Source organism: Scyliorhinus canicula, chromosome 14 (genome assembly GCF_902713615.1).
Source record: "Scyliorhinus canicula chromosome 14, sScyCan1.1, whole genome shotgun sequence".
Classification (NCBI taxonomy): domain Eukaryota; kingdom Metazoa; phylum Chordata; class Chondrichthyes; order Carcharhiniformes; family Scyliorhinidae; genus Scyliorhinus; species Scyliorhinus canicula.
Genome location: NC_052159.1, coordinates 87,910,429 through 87,928,394, shown reverse-complemented (window position 1 = coordinate 87,928,394; position 17,966 = coordinate 87,910,429).

Here is a 17,966-nt window from a genome sequence, read left to right as displayed (position 1 = left end):
CCAGCAACGTAAGTGTCTCTGATTAGAAGTTCCAAGTGCTCCATCGCCGAAATTTGGAGACATGCGCACGTTCTCCCGAGAGCTGCGAGGGCCTGGTAAAACTCGTCGAGGGACTCACCAGGGAACTGTTGTGTGGTTGTCAGGAGATGCCATGCGTATACTTCGTTGACCGGCCGGAGAAAGTGTCCTTTGAGAATCTCCATGGCCGCATCAAAATCGCCCTCGTCTTCGATCATTGCGTAGACCGATGTGCTCACGCATGAGTGGAGGATGTGGAGTTTCTGCTCCTTGGTGGGCTTGCCGGCTGCAGTCGTCAGGTAGCTATTAAAAGACGCCTGCCAGTGTTTAAAAATTGCAGACGCATTTTCAGCATGCGGGCAGTCAGGCTTGATGAGTAGCTCCATTCCAAAATTCTAGCTGATTAAATTGATGTACCATCAATTCGACTCAAGACACATTTAGGGTCCAAACTGTGGCTTTAATCAGCTAGTTGTTAGCCCGGTAGTCGACTACAGAGAATGGCCGACCGCTGGGAACTCTGGCTACTTATACCCCGCCTCGGAGGCGGGGCCTACTTGCCTCTCGACCAATTGGAGAGCAGTCACTTGACTAGTCCCAACCAATCGGATGAGAGGCACATGACCAGCCAGAGCCAATGGGAAGCCAGTGCTCTGCACCAATGGCAGTGCTCATATCCATACCACCACAGTTGCCACACCGCAGAACCCACCTCTTCATTCACCTGAGGAAGGAGCAGTGCTCCAAAAGCTAGTGATTCGAAACAAACCTGTTGGACTTCAACCTGGTGTTGTAAGACTTCTTACAATAAACGCTTGGGCAGTCTTTTTGAGGCGGGGGAGTTCATCACTCCTGGCATCATGTTGGAATAGAGACGGGGCAAGGCTGCCAAGCACAATTGGAAGCTCAAGGGTGGCTGCAGCTGGCAATGGGGGCATGACTTGCAGATGCGGGATCCAGTGGTAATAACACCACACCATCCGCAGAGTGCTGGACAATAGAAAGGCAACAAGAACCGGTCAATGAAATCCATCATTAGTAAGGGCTTCAATGTTTAGCTAGTCTGTGACGACAATCCCAGTTTGTTTGCACTCGCTTTTCTAGCAGTTCCATGACTCCTTCATATTCCAGCTATCCAGGGTGCCAAGCTCTTCACTCCAGTCCCCAAAATCTCTGGATACATTCCAGGGGATGAGAGGTATCCATTCAAGAAATGGATACTCAACTGCCTATGAGAGGCACAGGCAGAGGCACAGAGGTGATAGGACCAAAACCTTCTGTTCACCCAGACCACCATTGCAGTGGTAAACATTCAATGGATTATTGCACATCACAAAAATGTATTCCATAAAGAAAGACTTTGTGAGGAGGGCACACCGTCTGTGACTACTGCAGTCCATATGAAACTGCTTGGAACAGAGTTCCAGGATTTTGACCGAATGGTGACGGGGTGCAGTGAGTAATTTACCCCTTGGCACCCCAAAGACCGTAATGAGGAGTATGGTGAAATATCTCCACTAGCCTGGATGCGTGCAACTCCAACAACACTCAAGAAGCTTACCAGGTTGGCTGCTTGATCAGTAATCAATCCACCATACTGGCATACACAGGTAGCAGTGTGGAGCATCTACAAGGCTTCTTCAACAGCACTTTTCAAACCCACAAGCTGTACCACCTCGAAGAACAGAGCATCTTTTAAAAAAATAAATTTAGATGACCTACTTATTTATTCTCTAATTAAGGGGTAATTTAGCGTGGCCAATCCACCTAACCTGCACATCTTTGGGTTGCGGGGGCGAAACCCACACAAACATGGGGAGAATGTGCAAACTTGATGTGGACAGTGACCCAGGGCCGGGGTTCGAACCCGGGTCCTCAGTGCCGCAGTCCCAGTGCTAACCACTGCGCCACATGTCGCCCTGGAACAAGAGCATCTTGACATGGAGGAACACCATCCTCTGCAATTTTCCATCCAAATTGCACACATCCTGATTCGGAAATATATTCTTGTATCTCCATGTCACGAACCATGCTGATGTTATCTGTGACGTTTTCCCCAACTTGGAACAGGGGTCCATGGGGTTGTTTTGTTTTGTTTCTGGAATGGTGTGAAGAGTCAAGGGAAACCCCAGTGAGACTAAGCAGCTCAGTTGTTAGATATAAATCAAATTTAAGAAAAGACAAATACACACGAACAGAACTATAATACACTAAGACAATTAAGTTTATGAATTAGTAAACACATACAGTTTACGTAGAACACATCCCTTGTCCCAAACTGTATCTACAATTCCTGAACTCCCCTTTCCCCCAAACAACATCCAAATTAAATTGTTCTGCAAGTCAAAATCAGCTCATAGTGACCACACAATAAAGGGAGAATAATCATGTCTGGGAAGTGTTTTGTCCTGGTCCAGTGAAGATATTCAAACTGACTTTATGAATGTTTTCTGCATTGCCTTGGCTCTAAGACCTAGAGACTGTTAACTGTAAAACCTGTCCGCCAGGCTAGAAACTGGCTTGTCTGCATCTGAGTCTGCTATGTTTCAACCGGCCTCTCTTGCTTCTGGGGGTCCTGGCAATTATATCTTTGTTCAACTTTGATTCTGCTTTCTGTGTATTTGGCTGTTTGCCCCTATCAAATTCCTTGGCTCTAGATATTAACATGTGTATAGCTCATTGATCTGCCAAACATCTAGGTAAGCTGCTTCTACTAATAAGCTATCCACATCTGATTCTATCTGAATGCTTCTAATCTCATTACTGGGAGATTCCATCTCATCCAGATTTATGAATACTGGCTACTGCTGTCACTTGGCAGATTTATACCTGCTGCTGGGCAGGTTGTCTTTTTAAATTCATGTTACTGCTCTTACCGCGATGGGCCGAAGTCCCGCCGCTGTCAGGCCTCTCCCGCCGATGTGGTTTAAACCACCTCTGTGCTGCCGGGAGCAGGCGGCGTGAGTGGGGTGATTTGACCCCGGGGCTGCTCCCACGGTGGACTGGCCCACGATTGGGGCCCACCGATCGGTGGGCGGGCCTGTGCCGTGGGGGCACTCTTTTTGGTCCACCGCCGCCACGGCCTCCACCATGGTGGAGGCGGAAGAGGCCCCCTCCATCACACATGCGCCAGTGGTGACGTCAGTGGCCGCTGACGCTCCGGCACATGCGCGGACTCACGCCTGACCGGCGAAGGCCTTTCAGCCAGCTCCGACACCGGTCAACGTGGAGCCAAAGGCCGTTGCCGCCAGTCCGGCGTGGGCCTCGCCCCTAAAGGTGCAGAGAATTCCCCATCTTTGGGGAGGCCCGACACCGGAGTGGTTGGCACCACTCCGCTACGCCGGGACCCCCCGGCCCCGCAGGGTAGGGGAGAATACCGCCCCAGGATACAAAGCCCATGTGTGTTATATGCAGGAAGTACCAGCAAATGAAAGTTTAAAACCCTCAAAACTTCAAAGGCACTTGAAGACTAATCATGGCGAGTTTGAGGACAAGCCTCTTGATTTTTCAAAGGATTCAGTGAAAGTTTAAAAGCGTCAGCTGAAGTATTCAGCTGAAAGCAAGTGAATTGTGAGGACCAAGCAGGCTCACATGCTGCATTAAAAGTAAGCAATAATCGTGTGACGTGAAGGTCGATCGGAGTGGGTCGCAAGGTTGGCCGGCGTGGGTCATGAAGATGGCCAGTGTTGGTTGCGAAGTTTGGCTGGTGGGTTGGAAGGTTGGCATGGGTCCCAAAGGTCAGCCAGTTGGTAAAAGTGGCCCTGAGAAAAAAAGTTTGAAACTACACTGGCCTAAGACACCACCCTGAGGTACCCCCGCAGCAAGTGCTGGGGCTGAGATTATTGGCCTCCAACAATCACAACACAGCTTCTTTGTGCAAGGTATGACTGCTGTTTTCTCTATATTTTCTTTGTACAGGGCAGCCGAGAAAATTATCTTGATGTTCGATTTTGTCAATGGGCTGCTTACATGTTGAAAGTCCCTGAAAATTTTACAAAAGTCGGAGGTGTCTTTTATTTTAATACACGATACCATCCCAGATTGCTCTATGACTGCAGGATTTACCTTAAAGAAATCCATTTCAATCCTCCTGCTGCTCCCAATCTCTCTAAAAGGTTTTGTTCTGCATCTGCATTAAGTGGCACTCACCCCATACAGGCTTGGGCCCCCTATTGAGGAATGCAGACTCTTAGCCTTGCATTCCAGCACTGCAGCACACAGGAATCCTACAATTTGAAGACAGCTCCCTGTTGACATGCTGCCTGCAGTAGAATCATCAGGCAACGGATTAATCAATTATCGCAATCCCTGTTCCCATTTTTAGGTTTGATCGGATTTTGTCCTCTTGAACTCCACAACTGTATCACTGGCATTAAATCAGTCTTACAAATGTCACATATGACATCCTATGTGACGATGACCGAGGGAAAATTATCCTTCTCCATCTTCACAAATTGTCTGCACCTCCTCCAATGTCTCTCTACCATGTCAGTCTCCACATGTCCACTGGCGACACCCAGTTCTAACGGACCACACCTCTCTCAGGCCCTTCACTGCCTCTACATTGCCAGAATGCTTGGCCCGCATTTAGTGCTGGATGAGCAGACATGTTTCCCAACTAAATATTGGGAAGACCAAACTCTGTTCGCTTGTGCTCAACTCCGTTTGTCTCCATAACAACAATCTGAGGCTGAACCTGTCTGTTTGCAACCTTGTTATCCAATTGGATCCTGAGTTAAGCTTCTAACCACACATTTATACATCACAAAGACCATCTATTTCCACTCCTGTAATGTCGCCAGACTCCATCCCTCCCTCAGCGCATCTGTTGCTGAAACCCTCAACCGTGCCTTTGTTATCTCTAGACTTGGATGTTCCAACGCATTCTTGGCCAACCTGCTGCATTCGACCCTGCATCATCTTCATGTCATCCAAAATGCTGCTACCTTTGTCTTAACTCGCACAAAATTCCATTCAACCATTACCCCTGTGATTGTTGCAGGAGGATGGGAATTTATGCAAGGTGTCAGAAGAGGAGGAATCCAGGAGACAAACAAAAGACAGAAAGGAGAATTAGAAAAGTAATAGCAGAGAAACCAAGGGCCATGGTGAGAAATAGTGGGAACTGGACAAGGGATGTTAAAAAGATGAGCCTTAAGGCTTTGTGCTTTAACGGGCAGGGCAGTTGCAATAAAGTGGATGAATTAATCGTGCAAATAGGTGTAAACGGGTGTGATATAGTTGGAATTACGAAGATATGGCTGCAGGGTGACCAGGGAATTGGACATTCAGGGGACTTCAGTATTTTGGAAGGACAGACAAAAAGGAAAAGACTGTAAAGTTGCATTGCTGGTTAAAGAGGAAACTAATACAATAGGGAGAAAATATATTCGCTCCAACGATGTAGAAACTGTGTGGGTAGAGCTGAGAAACTCCAAGAGACAAAAAAACATTAGTGGGGGTTGTATATAGACCCTGAATATAGAACTGTGGTGGTAATGTTGAGAAAACCATTAAGCAGGAAATTAGAGACGCATGTGTTTAAGGTACATCTGTAATTATGGGTGATTTTATTCTGCGTATAGATTGGGCGAATCAAATTAGTAACAATACTGTAGAGGAGGAATTCCTGGAGTATTTCTGGGATGGTTTTCAACACGTTGAGGAACCAGCCAGAGAACAGGCCATCCTAGACTGGGTATTGTGTAATGAGAAAGGAATAATTGGCAATCTAGTTGTGTGAGACCCCATGCGGGTGACCGGCCATAATATGATAGAATTTTTCATTAAGGTGGAGAGTGACGCAGTCGATTCTGAGACTAGGGTCCTGAATCTAAATAAATCTATGATGATATAAAGTGCAATCTGGCTATGATGGATTGGGAAATGTTGCCTAAAGGGATTATGGTGGACAGGCAATTGCAAATAGTCAAGGAGCGCATGAACTGCAGCAATTATTTATTCCTGTCTGGCACACAAAATGGGAAATGTGGCCAAACCTTGGTTTACAATGGAAATGAAAGATAATATTCTCAGGAAGAAGTATAACAATTGTCCAAGGAAAACAACAGACCTGAGGATTAGGAGCAGTTTAGAATTAAGCAAAGGAGGACCAAAGGATTGATTAAGAAGAGGAAAATAGAGTATGAGAGTAAGCTTGCAGGGAATATAAAAACTGACTGTAAAAGTTTCTATCAATATTTAAAGAGAAAAAGATTGATGAAGATAAATGTAGGTCTGTTACAGTCAGAAACAGAGGAATTCATAAATGGAGAACATAGAAGTTGCTTAACAACTAAATACATGCTTGGGTTCTGTCTTCACAAAGGAGGACACAAATAATATACCAGAAATGTTGGGGAACACAGGGTTTAGTGAGAGGGAGGAACTGAAGGAGATCAGTATGGTAGTGAAATGGTACTGGGGAAATTGATGGGATTGAAGGTCAACAAATCCACAGGGCGTGATAATTTACATCTCGGGGCACTTAAGGAAGTGGTCCTAGAAATAATGGATGTATTGGTGGTCATCTTGCAAGATTCTATAGACTCTGGAACAGTTCCTACAGATTGGAATATAGTTAATGTAACCCCAATAAAAAGGGCAGTAAAGAAAAAACAGGGAATTATAGTCCTGACCTCGGTAGTGGGGAAAATTCTAGAATCTGTCAACAAAGATTTTATTGCGGAGCACTTGTGAAAACAGTGACAGGATTGGACAGAGTCAGCATGGATTTATGAAAGGAAATCATACTTGACAAATCTACTGGAATTCTTCAAGGATCTAAGTAGTAGAGTTTTTTAAAGGGAGCCAGTGAATGGCAGGCAGTGACTAGTGGGGTTACCGCGGGGATCGGAGCTAGAACTTCAGCTATTAGATGAGGGAATGAAATGTAATATCTCCAAATTTGCAGATGACACACATCTGGGTGGGAGGGTGAGCTGCGAGGAGGATGCAGAGATCCTTCAGTGTGATTTGAATAAGTAAATGTGTGGGAAAATGAATGGCAGATGCAGTATAATTTGGAAAATGTGAGGTTATCCACTTTGATAACAAAAAAGGGAAGGCAGATTATTATCTGAATCACCAGAAATTAGGAGTGGAAAATGTACAACGAGACCTGGGTGTCCTCATACACAAGTCTTTGGAGGTAAACATTCAGGTGCAGCAGGCATAAAGAAGGCAAATGGTATGTTGGCCTTCATAGTGACAGGATTCGAGTACAGGAGCAAGGGGATGTCTTACTGCCACTATACAGGGCCTTCATGAGACCACACCTGGAGTATTGTGTGCAGTTTTGTTCTCCTTATCCAAAGAAGGATATTCTCACTCCAGAGGGAAGGCAGAAAAGGTTTACCAAACAGATTCCTGGGATGGCAGAACTGACATATGAGAAGAGATTGGATCGGTTAAGATTGTATTTGCTGGCGTTCAGTGGAATGGGGGGGAATCTCCTAGAAACCTCTAAATTCTTAAAGGACCAGACAGGGTAGATGCAAGAAGGACATTCCCGATGGTGGGGGAGTCCAGAACCAGGGGTGACAGTCTGAGGATATGGGGTAGACCATTTAGGACTGAGATGAGGAGAAATTTCTTAACCATGAGAGTGGTCGCCTGTGGAATTCACTACACAGAAAACAGTGAGGCCAAACATTGCATGTTTCAAGGAGCAGTTAGATATCACCGGGGGAGGGGGGGGGGGGGGGCGGTCGATGCCAGAGGACATGGGGAAGAAGTGAATCGGGCTATTGAGTTGAATGATCAGCCATGATTATAATGAATGGCAGAGCATGCTCAAAAGGCCGAATGGCCTCCTCCTGTAAATTCTATGTTTTTATGTTTACACTGCTACTACACCATATGCAATTCCTAATTTTAAAATGTTCAGCCTTTTTTTCAGATCCCTCCATGGCCTTGCCCTCCCTTTGATAATCTGCCCTAGTATCACTTTATGGGGCTCAGTGTCATGTTTCCTATTATGATGCTACTGTTAAGTGTCATGAAAAGCTGCATTACGTTAAATGTGCTACATAAATGCAATTGTTACGCACGGATTGACATCACAATCTGCCTAATCTACATAATTCTGGCAGCTGCTCCCTGCGCTCGTGCTGACCCCCTCATCAAAATCGTGTCATGCACGGCTCACATTAGAAGTTTTACGTGCTTCATAGTTGCCATTTGCGAGTTAAAATAATCCTTGTGGCACTGAAAAATCCTGCTTAGGAGGTGAATTTTGTGACCACAATGTATTAAAATGGCTATGACTTTCTTTAAAATATCAAATGAGCATTTTTGAAAGGATGAATTAGTTTTTCAAAAATCCTTGCCTGACAAATGTGATGTTTGAGGTTTGTACACAATTGATCAGTTGCAAATCTGTGTACCATTTATATTTTTATTGCAGAAATCAAAGAAATTATTCTTTGAAAGTTACAGTTAAGTGACAAAAACTAAAATAGTGCAATAAAGTTGCTGTACATTGGAAGTAATTATGTTGTTTTTGAAAATCATGCTTGTCAAAACAAATCGTTTCCATTCACTGCAGTTGTATTTACTTCAAATGCAAAGCCTATTGTTGGCTGTCAGTAGATGGCGCCTTTTGCCTTTCACATAAGTGCAATACTACAACAAATCCTCAAACACATTTTTTCACCATTATATAACGTTATAGAAATAATTTTGTCTTTTGTACCAGTCCTTTTCTCTTTTCTTTTCCTACAGGCACTGGTCATATTATGATACATTCGGGTACTGGCATGATGCCCTAATGGCTGTTGTTGCGAATCCAAATAATGAGCTGTTTGACCATGAGATGCGTCATGGCTAAGTCCAATGTCCACATACATAGATAATCATTTTAACACCAAAGTGTTGCTTAACCAGGTGCCAATACAGAACAGCAAGCACAGGAGAGAAGGAAAATCGGAACTTAGTTTGAGTTAGGACACTGGTAGCCGAGTTTGAATGTGGTGAAGTTTGTGGAACATAGAACAGTGGCAGCACGGTAGCATGGTGGTTAGCATAAATGCTTCACAGCTCCAGGGTCCCAGGTTCGATTCCCGGCTGGGTCACTGTCTGTGCGGAGTCTGCACGTCCTCCCCGTGTGTGCGTGGGTTTCCTCCGGGTGCTCCGGTTTCTTCCCACAGTCCAAAGATGTGCGGGTTAGGTGGATTGGCCATGCTAAATTGCACGTAGTGTCCTAAAAAGTAAGGTTAAGGGGGGGGGGGTTGTTGGGTTACGGGTATAGGGTGGATATGTGGGTTTGAGTAGGGTGATCATTGCTCGGCACAACATTGAGGGCCGAAGGGCCTGTTCTGTGCACCGCAGTGTCAGAATTTGAGAGAGAGAAATGAAGGTCTTGCACCTTTCATGGCAACTGGACCTCCCAATGCACATTACTTCCAATGGTGTACTTTTGAGGTGTATTCCGTACAGGAATCTCAGCAACCAATTTGCTCACAGCAAGCTCTCTCAAATAGTAAAGTGATAGTGACCAGGTAACCTGTCTTTGTGATGTTGATTGAGGGATAAATATTGGCCATACCTCAGAGATAGCTTGCCTGTTCTTTTGTGTTTGAATTATCAAGCCCATAAATAACAAAGGCAGGGGTGAGGGTTCCAACAGCTGACAGAGGACAGAGGAAAGGCTCTTAGGCACACTGGGAGATAGGAACAAGAAAAATGATTTGCAGGAAATGTGGCAGTCAGTGCCAACTCTATAGCTCCATGAACAGCTATTCAGTCCATGAAATGTTTTAATGTCTGGCCACAGGTATGTGAAGCAAGAATGCTCATTCAGATACTAAAGCATTAGAGGAAGAATCACATCTAGGGTCCTATGTTGTAAAACGTTAAATTATTGACACTCTTTGGAGGCATCACTCGTTCTACTGACCATTCCACTCTGCTAGAGCACATTGATGTGTTGGGTATGCTGGGTCTGCGAGGACTGTGTTTACTGCAGCAGTGAGAGAGACAGGCTTCCAACACTTGAAGAAATGCAACTTTATTTTATTGAACACTTAACTATTAAACATACTTTAACTGTGGGTTGACATTATGCTGAGTTGACTGGAGACCTGAGGCTAACCTGACCAGACTATCTTAATACCACATGGTTGATGTTCTAGTTCAGGGGTGGGCAAACTTTTCCGTGCAAGGGCCACATTCAGAAATTCACAATTCACAAAGGGCCGCATAATATATTAAGTAAAATAATTACTTCACCCGGTTATGGTTCTGGGCGCCTCATATAGAACATAGAACAGTACAGCACAGAAGAGGCCCTTCGGCCCTCGACGTTGTGCCGAGCAATGATCACCCTACTCAAGTCAACGTATCCACCCTATACCAGTAAGTAACCCAACAGCCCCCCCCCCCCCATTAACCTTAAAAAAAAATTTTTTTTTTAAATTAAAAAAAAAAATTTTTTTAATTTTTTTTTTTTTTTTTAATGACTTGGTGGGCCACAGAAATACCTTTGGCGGGCCGCATGCGGCCCGCGGGCCGTAGTTTGCCCACCCCTGTTCTAGTTGTTGCTGACAGGCTCTGACTGTCTCAGAGGCTGCATCCCAAGACAGCGGGAAAACTAGTGCCCTCTGGCTTTATAGTGGCCGTGTCCTGTCTGGTGATTGGCTGCTGTGTTCTGTGTGTTCATTGGTCATCCTGTGTGTCAATCAATGTCTGTCTGTGCACCATCATATACTTGTGTGTATATTATGACACACATTTCCTATAATAATTGATTGAGAAGCGAAGAAACTGCCACATTACTTGCACCTGATACCCTGAAAAGAAAGCCCGCAGATATCTGTGTAAAATACAATGGCCCGAATCTTCAGAGCAAAAGCACTTATGAGCACATAGCCGCTGCTGTTGTGCATTTTTCCCAGCTGTCAAACAAATGTGCAGTCCCGCATCTGTCCAGGAACTCCATCAGTGCAGAGTGGAGCATGGACCAACACACGCACTAGCTGCCATCTGGTACTGTCTAGTTTTTGACTGTTAATGAATGGATAAGTGGATGGATGGGTGCATTGACAAATGGGTGAGTGGGTAGCCGGGTAGGGGTGGGTAAGTGGGTGACTGGGAGAATGAGTCGGTGGAGGATTGGTTAGCTGGGAGTAGCTGGGTCAGGTCATGGGATAGTTCGGTGGTCAGGGCAGTTGGAATTGGACAGGATTGTCAGGAATTGGAAAAGGGTAGTCGGATCTTCGGGGTAATTCGGTGGTCAAAGGATACTTAGGTTGTGAAGGGAATGGTCAGGTTGGGTGGGGGTGGTAATAGGTTGATTGTTGGGTGGTCAGGTTGGGCCGGGGGTAATCAGGTCTTTAGGGGGGTGAGTGGGGTCAGATTTAAGGGTGGTTGCTGGGTCAGGGCTGAGTTGGATCAGGTTGGGTGAGCATTCGAGTGGTTGGGAAGCGGAGGCAGATTAGGTTGGTGGGTAGTCAGGTCTGGCCAGGGGGCCAGCCTTGTAATCAGGGATAGTCTGGGGCCAAGGGTCATGATTGGGGCTCAGCTGTGTATTACCCAGGTATTAGACTAGGTTTTAACCTGTCTACAATTTCGAGGATAATTATCCAGGTAAGTACATCTGAACTATCCAACGTCTCTGCCTCGATCGCAGAGACAAAGACGTTCACTGATGGTCACAGGGAGCAAGGGGAATTGCCCTTAGAAGTGTAAACTTCCGAGGAAATTCCCATGGAGGGACTCCCACAGGTTCCAATGCACATCTTCAGTCATACATCCAGTCTCCAATGATGTGGAGACTGGACGATTTGGCTATATTGTCCAGGTTTTTGCATTCAGTGTTGAAGGAACAGTGCTCGCTGCTCACCTCACTGACAGCTGCCCACAGAGTTTTTGGAATCTTTTAAATGGAGACTTCCTTGAATTAAGGTGTCTCATCCAAAATGGTGCCATCTATGTTCCGACACCCTGGGCTAGAGCGTGGTCAATTTCAGCCCAACTGTCACTGATTTGGGGGAGGGGGGGTAGATAAGGGAAAAAATTAAGGGGGCAGGGAGAGTTGTGGGCTTGGTAATGGGGGACACTGTGGATAGTTGTTTGTTCATGTGGATGTTTCATTTTCCGACATTTGTATGTACATGTGCAAAATGCCTTTAATAAAAATATTTTTAAAATTAAAATTCCAGCCCACAGCCCTGGAATCCCAACACAAGCGAATTAACCAATAATTGATATACATTTCTGAAATGTTTGGCACTTGTCTGCTCCAATGACTTCCAAATACTGTTAAGGCTATGGTCCTTGAAAATATTCCGGCAATAGTACAGAAGACTTGTGCCCCAGAACTTGCTGCACCCCTATCCGAGCTGTTGCATTACAGCTACAGATTGGCATCTACCCAGTAATGTGGAAAATTGCCCAGGTATGTCCTGTACACAAGAAACAGGACAAATCCAACCCAGCCAATTACCCTCCATCATCAGCAAAGTGAAGGAAGGAGTCATCAACAGTGCCATCAAGGAGAACTTACTCAGCAATAACCTGCTCACAGATGCTCAGTTTCCGCCAAGGTCACTTATCTCCTGACCTCATTACAGCCTTGGTTCAAACATGGATAAAAGAGCTGAATGACAGAGGTGATCTGAGATGAGAGTGACTGCCCTTGACATCAAGACAGCATTTGACCAGGTATGGCATCAAGGAGCCCTAGCTAACCTGGAGTCAATGGGAATCAGCAGGAAACTCTCCACTGGTTGGAGTCATACCTGGCACAAAGGAAATTTTTTATGGTGGTTGGAGGTCAATCATCTTAGCTCCAGGACATCACTACAGGAGTTCCTCAGGGTAGTGTCCTAGGCCTAACCATCTTCAGCTGCTTCATCAATGACCTCCGTTCCATCATCAGGTCAGAAGTGGGGATGTTTGTGGATGACTGCACAACGTTCACCATTCATGACTCCTCAGATAATAAAGCAATCCATATCCAAATGCAGCAAAACCTGGACAATATCTAGGCTTGGGCTGATAAGTGACAAGTTACATTCGCACCACACAAGTGCCAGTTAATCATAGAATTTACAGTGCAGAAGTAGGCCATTTGACCCAGCAAGTCTGCACCAGCCCTTGGAAAGAGCACACTACCAAACCCACGCCTCCACCCTCTCCACATAACCCCACCTAACCTTTTTGGACACTAAGGGCAATTTAGCATGGCCAACCCACCTAACCTGCACATCTTTGGACTGTGGGAGGAAACCAGAGTACCTGGAGGAAACCCACACAGACACGGGGAGAACGTGTAGACTCTGCACAGACAGTGACCAAACCGAGAATCGAACATGAGACCCTAGAGCTGTGAAGTAACTGTGGTTCCCGTGCTGCCCAACATGCAAACCTCCTCTACCCAAACCTCAAAAGAAATTCTAATATTCTTTTCCCCAAATGAAAAAACCTTTAAGGAGTCTGTCATTTGGAGCCAGAGAAATGTCCACTCTTCCAATTATATTGAAATGAGCATTAGGTACGAAAATAAGCTTGGAGTTGAAAAATGTCACTGCTCAGAATCAAAGCATTACAAAAATTGCAGCCAATTATGGACATTAAATTCAGCGACTTAAATATACACTCTCTTTAAGCACCATAATCGACCTACCTACCTATCTCTGCATCCTGCCAAACTGCATGGATAAAAATATCATTGTGCCCATTTAAGCAGCATGCTAAAATACAGAGAAACGCAGTGTTTATGTTTGGTTAAAGGAATTTGACCCATAATTTTTGATCAATGGAAATTTGTCCTCAAAAATATAAAATTCTAACCAATTGTGATTAAATGTATTCTTGAATGTCCATCTCCTAAAAGACAGAATCTAACCATTGCCCCTTGATATACAATGGCATGACCATTGCTGAATCCGCCATAATCAATATCCTGGGGGTTACCATAGGTCAAAAACTGAATTAGACTAGCCATGTTAATACTGTGGCTACCAAGGCAGGTCAAAGGCTAGGAATCCTATGGCGAGTAACTCACCCCCTGATCCCCAAAACATATTCACCATCTATAAGACACAAACCAGGAGTGTAGTGGAATATTCGCCACTTAGCTGGATGAGTGCAGCTCCAATAACACTTAGGAAGCTTGACACCATCCAGGACAAAGCAGCCCGCTTGATTGCTCCTCCTTCTACAAACATTCAATCCCTCCACCACCGATGAACGGCCATATATACCATCTACAAGATGCACTTCAGTCTCTCACCAAGGTTCCTTAGAGAACACCTGCCAAACCCATGACCGCTACCATCTAGAAGGACAAAAGCAGCAGATACCTGGGAATTTACCACCTGGAGGTTCCCCTCCAAGTTACTCACCACACCGACTTGGAAATTTATTGCCGTTCCTTCACTGTTGCTGGAGCAAACTCCTGGAACTCCTTCCCTAACACACTGTGGGTGTACCTACATTCAGTGACTGCAGCAGTTCAAGAAGGCAGTGCAACCACCACCTTCTGAAGGGAAGCTAAGGATGGACAATAAATACTGGCCTAACCAGCAATGCCCATATCCTGTGAATGAATTTAAAAGGCACCAGATTTGTAAGCGAAACACAACAACTGTTTATTTATAACCACAATAGAGATAAGACATGCAATAATTATACTAGAATAACAGCCAGCTAATCTACTACTCCCTTTAACGTCCCACCCTCTCCCTAAACACACACAAGACATGCACACTCAGATGGAGGGGGAGGGGAACAGTAAAATAGGATTAATGAGAGATGGAAGATGGGTACTCTTGCTTTGGATGTTGAAATTGTTTTTTCAGCTGACCGTCCTTCCAGGACACGGAGTGATTGAGAACCACCATTGGACGACTTACTAGCTTTACTGAGGAAAAACAGAGTTCCCCTCAAGAGATTTTAAAGAAGCTTCTTTAAACAACTGTTTAAAGCTGTTGCTACAGCTGTTGCGGGACTGAATTTCTTTGCAGTTCAATCTGAATGTAGAGAGAGAAAGATCTTTACATTGAAACTTTAGACAGAGTCCAGCAGGTAAGAGAGAGATCAGGGCTGTGACCCTCTGACTTCTTGATCAAATCCAAACTGAAAGCCAGATGAAACCTTCTTGTCCCTGGCAGAACATTCCGGCATGGTCAGCACCAATTAGCACAGACTATCAGGCAAGAGCTTGGCAAAGTAAACAGCTCATTGGCCGACAGCCATGTCCATCAAGATGAATCACTACTGATGTCAGCACATCCTGTTGGATCTCGTTTAAAAAAAATTAAAGCTTTTTTTTCATAGAATTTACAGTGCAGAAGGAGGCTATTCATCCCATTGAGTCTGCACTGGCTCTTGGAAAGAGCACCCAACCCAAGCTCACACCTCCACCCTATCCCCATAACCCAGAAACCCCACCCAACACTAAGGGGCAATTGGGACCCTGAGGGCAATTGAGCATGGCCAATCCACCTAACCTGCACATCTTTGGACTGTGGGAGGAAACCGGAGCACCCGGAGGAAACCCACGCACACACGGGGAGAACGTGCAGACTCCACACAGACAGTGACCCAGCCTGGGACCCTGGTGCTGTGAAGCATTTGTGCTATCCACAATCCACAAGATGAAGTCCATCTTAAAAGTGCAGGGCCTAGTAATTGTCCAAGTATAAAAATTATAAAAGCCAAAACAAAAGAAAATAAAGGGAATAAACAAGGGACAAACAGGGATAAACAGGAGGATCCTTACATCTGTGAGCAAGGCAAGAAGCAGCGAGTCTCTGCAACCAATCAGATTGAAGAATCCTCACTGAGGTACATCTAGGAAGTATAAAGCAGGATGTTTAAAATTATGTTTAATCATCTATTGGAAGTGAAAAAAAATACATAAAAAAATAATTGGATTGAAGCAAAGACATAAAAGAGACAAATAGAAAAAAGTAAAAATAAACATTATATCATCAATTAACTTCTGAAGAAATTAAAGTTCCACACTTGTAAAAGTATATACTCTGCACAGTGAGGTTGTTCAGCAATAATTATTTGCTCCCCTAAGATATGAGAATTAGCAGCACGCAAATGTGTCTTAGCAGGCTGTGTACACTGACCCCTTCAAAATAGCACATAAACATTTTTAAAAGGGGTGCAATAGAACATTGTTTATCATGCTATTAAAATTTGCTTACTCCTGAATGCATTTTAAGTTCGGAACTAGTCAGTTGACATCGTTCAGTGCTGGGTCGATCATGAGAGACTGCAACTGCACACCTTCTAGTGCAACAGAATGTGCCTGAGAGCAACTGCTGGAATGAACATTTAACTGTATATGTGCAAATGCTGTCAGATTTACCTTGTTGTAATGGTTATTACTGTTAGCTTCACTATTATTCTTATGCTAAAGTCTGGTCCATTGTGAATGGTCTCAATCTTTCCAAAGAGGAAACACACTTAAAGCTAAGGACTGCCCTTGTAAAGAATAGCTAACATCAGGCCCTTTAGTGGACTTGACTTTGAAACTCAGCAACTCTTGGATGGACACAATGCAGAAGCAACAAAAGCTGCAACATTTTGAGGGCTGCCAGCTTCAGGTTAGTACTGAAATCAGATAGAATTTTACAGAACTGCAAATGATTGTTATCTGTAGATAAGTAATGGATGGGACCCACAAGAGTTTTGAAAATTACATTCCTTGTGTGACCTGTCACCCTTTTTGATCTCTTTCTGCCTATAATAGATGTAGAAAGTTTGATGTGGAATTGCAAATCCTGGGAATGTGCTCCGTTTCTCCGCTCACACCACCCTCAATTTAAACAGCAAAGAAATCAAATCAACACACATAAAAGCTACTGGAAACTCATGTGGTCACTTCGGTAGTTCCAGCAGTCTCAGCAAAGATCCATATTTAAAATAGGCATTGGTTTCAAAATTAGGATGACGTTTTAAACAGTTGCGGACACTTGGCTTACTGTAATAGGAAAGGCCTCAAATTAGACCAGGATCTACATTTATCAGATTCAGGCATTCCTCACAGTTTCTGGTGACGTTTGCCTGTGGTGGAGCATTCACCCTTCTGAAACAACTTTGTAAAAGTGTTCAAATCAGAGGTGGTTTTAGATATTTGCTGCTAACTTGCTGGATCATTGATAGGCTAAGACTCTGAGTGGGATCAAGTGCACTGGCCTGATGAATAGTGAATGAATGCTTCACCTGCCATGGATGAAGATTGCTAAATCTCTTGTTGTCGTTCTGGCTCCGTGACAAATGAAACAGACGGGCCTAAGGTCAGTTATCCGAGGGGTGGGGGGTTGAGGTGGTGCATTAACTGTCCACTTAAGGGCCTCATTTCATGCTTGGGTGGGAAGGCCATCCCCTACCATCCCCATCACCAACTTTATTGATGCAGAAGGGGGAAAGCATCGGAGTCCCCACTCCCTAGCCTAATTAAATGCCCAAGCCTCCAAACACACATCGGCGGAGGGCATTACATTCCACCTATTGTAACTAATGTAGAATCTTGAAAGAAGTAATGATGATGAAGTGCGGACAGACATAAGAGTAGCGGAGAAATAAATAAGTGAGAAATAATAAGCAGATGATGGCAACTTAAGCTAAAGCAACAGAAATTAGGGGGAAAATAATGGGATAGGTAGTGTAAGGACAAAGCAGGCAACAGAGATAAAGGAGACAAGAAAGGGAGGGAGAGAAAGCAGTTAGGGGAAACTATTTTTACATTAAAAGAGAGGTTTGAATACAGAAATGAGAGCTGCAGAGCAAGACCTTGCTCATCAGCATCGTTTGTGCTCTGTATGAAGACAGGACCTTAGCTCATTATCGGAAGATGTTTCACCCTGAGTTGTTGTCTTGCAGGTTGTGGTTTGCAGTTGCTTTCTAATCTCAGAGGCAGGGCAAGGAAGCGGGTCCTGAGTCTTCTCAGCCAAAACAAGAATTGAACCCGTGCTGTTGGTATTATT